The sequence below is a fragment of the Alosa sapidissima genome, chromosome 1 (assembly GCF_018492685.1).
Source record: "Alosa sapidissima isolate fAloSap1 chromosome 1, fAloSap1.pri, whole genome shotgun sequence".
Lineage (NCBI taxonomy): Eukaryota > Metazoa > Chordata > Actinopteri > Clupeiformes > Clupeidae > Alosa > Alosa sapidissima.
Window position 1 is genome coordinate 1,354,174 of NC_055957.1, and position 5,088 is coordinate 1,359,261.

The 5,088-nt window shown below is 45.8% G+C and overlaps 1 long non-coding RNA gene across 1 annotated transcript; it reads left to right on the forward strand.

The window, feature by feature from the left end:
* The first annotated feature begins 1,244 nt into the window (after positions 1-1,244).
* Positions 1,245-4,564, forward strand: LOC121705470. Its single transcript, XR_006030805.1, has 3 exons — positions 1,245-1,529; positions 3,406-3,478; positions 4,480-4,564. It is a non-coding gene; the product is annotated as an uncharacterized LOC121705470 (long non-coding RNA).
* The last annotated feature ends 524 nt before the right edge of the window (positions 4,565-5,088 follow it).

The window sequence follows — 5,088 nt, forward strand, 5'->3', positions numbered from 1 at the left end:
CCTGGCAGTTGGGTTAGCCCCTTGAGCCGTGGATCTGCCCAAGGTTTCTTCCTTGGTAAGGGAGTTTTTCCTTGCCCCTGTTGCTCTTGGGTGCTCCTTGTTGGTGCCCCCCACCCAATCCCAATCCTCCCCCACCTTTTTTATGCAGCCCTTGCCACTTAATCTACTAAACCCCTCTTCTACTGCACTCTTTACCCCCCCCCCCATTAATGCACAAATAGGCTGACACCAGACATAATTTCACTGCATTTCTTACTTCCAGTAACTATATGCATGTGACAATAAACTTCCTTGTATCCTTGTACAACTTCAATTCGTAAACCCAAATGTGAACTAATGCTTCAGAAGTTGCACATCTGTGAAATATTTTCTCACAAATAAAATAATATAGATTGCTATGACCATTGAGCATTTTCTTGCACAAGTCAATCAATACAACTGCTGGAATCTGCTGCTACGAGTCTCAGCTGTTGTTTTCCTGACAGATACTTTTTCACCAAGTCTGGCTGAGACAAGTGTAGCCAAAAGGATTTGTATGCGCAGCCCCTGTTTACAAGGTAGGCCTATAAAACACATGATGATCTGACTTCAAATTTACTGTTAGACATTTGTGACTTTAGTGTACGCATGCAAAATCTGCAGTTACATGTGCTAAAGACTTTTGATACAATAATACCTGCATATAGACTATTTCAAAAACCTCAGAATTTGGCCCTCAATCTTTTGTGGTGCTTGGAATCCTATAAAATCGTAAATACTGTCACTTTGATGGTTCAAAAACATGTGATTGTTCAATTAACATAATGTTTTACTTAGAAATACAAAGAAATTGATTAGATTTCATTCAAATTAATTTAAATTCTTGACTTTGTTTGGGTGGGAAAGACACAATGCTGGGTAGAATGGAGCAATTCTAGTAATTAAGGGTGTTGCTGTGGCACAGCAGGCTACAGCGCTCATACCATATATATGGTCGAAGTGCCCACGGGGACCCAGGTTCGAATCCGACCTGCGGTTATATCCTGGTCCCACCCCATCTCTCTCTCACTCTTCACTGTCCTATGCAAAAAGCCCAAAAAATATACTTTAAAAATCAAGTAATTCAAATGGTGCATGTATGGTTTTGTTGAAATAATTACATTTTTAGAAAGGATAGCTGAACTTTGATTGCAGTGTTTCATTTGGGCATAGATGTGAGGTTTTTTTTGTTTTGTTTTTTATCTCTAGAGCTATATGTCCGTAGAGTTTTGACATAATGAGCCAAATTCTGCAAAAAATGTGTAATGTGGTGCTCTTTCCGATGACATGAATGACGCCTCTGGAAATGAGGGAATCTAAAAGCCAACGTGCACAACTGGTCAAGGAGGGTTGCCCGATGCTTGACGCGCGCGCGCGCGCGCGTTCCTGGCTGTCAAATGGCAACAAGCAGCCATCGCGAGGGCAACTCCTCCCAGCTGAGCTGACAACACGAACCCACTTGCCACCGTCCACAGCGCGATGGTGTCGTGGATAATCTCCAGACTTGTTGTGTAAGTCATTCTTAAAACGCTTCTCTCTAGAATCGATCTGTGGGGTAGCGGGTGCACCTATTCTCCTGTAATGGGCATAAGGGGGTCGTGTTGTGATTGTTGCGCGAGGCACCTGGTGCCATCAGAGCAGTGACCGCTTGCTCATGTTCGCGACCAGAGGGCTGAATCACAGACGCGCCGTGACTCGGTCTTTTTGGAGATGGGCGCTGGGAAGCGTCGCTGTCCGCGTGCGGTCGCCCAAAGCTGAATTTTCACATCATACGGTCCTGCCGATAAGCGAGCAGAATGCGCGTTTGAAGCCGGACGGCGCCGTGATTCGCAGCCTTTGGACAGAGTGATTTTTATTGGAATGCGTGTCAGATAAAGGCAGGCGAGGTTGTCTGTCACGGCAGCGGATGTTTGATTAGTATTTGAAATACGCATTCGGTTATATTGCAAGTGTAGGCTATATCATAGCACAATAACATAATGTGCATCAGCCATCAGGCTGGAGTCGCCTCTTTATTGAGACAAAGCCATACTGTACGGCTCAGATCGGCTGCATGGCGGTATATTGATGTCTCATGCGGAACACAATGGGACAGATCGCCCGTCTCGTGACTGAAGTGGTGTTCTGCTGTTATCTGGACACCGCAGGCTAAGGGCTGGACAGTAATCCTAAAAGAAAATAAAAACATCTGTGTTCCACTAGCCTACTCACGACGCTGCTCCGTTGACGGACACCGCATGTGGGCCAAATCTCTAAATAGGTCGGCCCATATTCAATTAAATTTAGATTACAATATCAGGTTACAGTCTTAGTCTGTGTAGCCACTGACGCTGAGATCCAGCAACATTTCCTTGACACCCGACCCTTAGATTATGTCATGACACCCTTTCCGCGTGTCTGTGTGACTGCAATCGACAACGGGCTCGGTTTTGGTGAATTCACGGGCTCGGTTTGGTGAATTCTGTCTCTATATTGTGTACAGAGGAGGTGACAATGTTTTGCGAGCCATGACACGAGTAGTCTCGGGCCAAACCCACGTATGTAGGTCGGTCATTTGATCGGGGTAGAGTGGTAGCAGCTGCGGAGTTGGCCACCTCCAGAATCTCCACACATTTAAATCGGGAAACGCAGGTGGTGAAGACACCAGCTCAGCTTAACTCAACCAATTTCGTCCATTAACAGCGTTCTAAGAGCATAATTTAACCCCCACCAACAGAACAGCCGAGACTAGAAGCCTTTGATCTTTTCAGGAGCAAGCCCATAGCGGGACGAGCTATTTATAACGGCGTGCAGAATGTAAACTTGGCGCACCAACAACATCTTACGACAGTGTGTAGCTCAAGCCAGACCATAAACCACGGGCTTGTTTTGTATTTGAAGGCTTTGTAGTTGCTCTGGTCAGTGCTGTAGCACCACAGGTTGACATGCGCATGCGCGGTGTCCGCTGCGCTAGGGTCATTCCTCGGGCCAGTAGCGGTGTGTTGGGGCGCCCATGTCTGGCCTTCTACACACCCTCTCTGCTCTTCAGTGTGTGTGTGTGTGTGGTTGTGTGTTTGGGGCGCCCATGTCTGACCTTCTACACACCCTCTCTGCTCTTCAGTGTGTGTGTGTGTGTGTGTGTGGTTGTAAGGGATGCGGGATGCCTCTGGAATTGAGCTGATATTTTGTTACGCTAACAAGGCTTCTCTTGTTAGTGGTAAACACATTTCAGATTAAGCTCTGCGGTGTGTGTGTGTGTGATTACATAATACTTCAAACTGCTGGGCCTGTTAACCTACTTTGGGCTCCTTTCAAGACATCAATGGTTTCTGTTCCCTGTGGCTGAATCCACTGTTCCCCACCTTTACCTCTGTGTGTGTGTGTGTGTGTGTGTCTGTGTGCTTCCAGGCTCGTATTTGGGACATTGTACCCTGCATACTCCTCCTACAAAGCTGTGAAATCGAAGGATGTGAGAGAATATGTGAGTACGACACAGACATGAAAACGCTAAAGACTCAGTAGTGTGTGTGTGTGTGTGTGTGTTTGCTTGTGTAGTGTGTGTGTGTTGGTTTGTTTATTTGTTTGTATATCTGTAGTGTACATGTGTGTGTTGGTGTTGTTTGTGTATCTGTATCGTGTGTGTGTACATGTGTGTGTTGGTGTTGTTTGTGTATCTGTATAGTGTGTGTGTACATGTGTGTGTTGGTGTTGTTTGTATATCTGTATAGTGTGTGTGTACATGTGTGTGTTGGTGTTGTTTGCTAGTTATCTGAAGCTCGGAGTGAAGTGGCAGTGTTGTTGTTTGTGCTGCATCTTAAATGGATTATGTTGTTGTTGTAGATGTTGTTGTTGCTGTTGATGTTGTTGTTTGTGCTGCAGTTGAAATGGATGTTGTTGTTGTTGTTGATGTTGTTGTTTGTGCTGCAGGTGAAATGGATGATGATGATGTTGTTGTTGTTGATGTTGTTGTTTGTGCTGCAGGTGAAATGGATGTTGTTGTTGATGTTGTTTGTGCTGCAGATGAAATAGATGTTGTTGTTGATGTTGTTGTTTGTGCTGCAGGTGAAATGGATGATGATGATGTTGTTGATGTTGTTGTTTGTGCTGCAGGTGAAATGGATGATGATGATGATGATGATGTTGTTGTTGTTGTTGTTGTTGTTTGTGCTGCAGGTGAAATGAATGATGATGATGATGATGATGATGTTGTTTGTGCTGCAGGTGAAATGGATGATGATGATGTTGTTGATGTTGTTGTTTGTGCTGCAGGTGAAATGAATGATGATGATGATGATGATGATGATGATGTTGTTTGTGCTGCAGGTGAAATGAATGATGATGATGTTGTTGTTGTTGTTTGTGCTGCAGGTGAAATGAATGATGATGTTGTTGTTGTTGTTTGTGCTGCAGGTGAAATGGATGATGATGATGATGATGATGTTGTTGTTGTTGTTGTTGTTGATGTTGTTGTTTGTGCTGCAGGTGAAATGGATGATGTACTGGATTATATTCGCTCTCTTCACCACAGCGGAAGTCCTCACTGATATCTTCCTCTACTGGTGAGAGCTGCTCACGCTCACATCTGGGGGGGGGGGTTAGAGGGGAATGGATGTATTTATTTGGGGGGGGGGGGTTAGAGGGGAATGGATGTATTTATGGGGGGGGGTTAGATGAGGAATGGATGTATTTATTTGGGGGGGGGGGGTGTTAGAGGGGGGGGGTTAGAGGGGAATGGATGTTCTGGGAGGGGGAGGGGAAGGGGGGCTTTAGGGAAGGAGAAGGGGGGGGGGGGTAATCTCAGAAGAGACGAGTCTCCAGAGAGGACCAACAGGGAAGTCTGGGATTGTGCTGCTGCTGAGGCAGTAGCTTCTGATGAGGTGGATATGCTGACGTGGTGTGTGTGCGTGTGTCTGTGTGTGTGTGCACATGTGTGCGTGTGCATGTGTGTGTTTGTGTGTGTGCACGTGTGTGTGTGTGTGTGTGTGTGCATGTGTGTGTGTGTGTGTGTGTGTGTGCGCACATGCGTGCGCATGTCTGTGTGTGTGTGCACATGCGTGTGTGTGTATGTGTGTGTGTGTGTGTGTGCACATG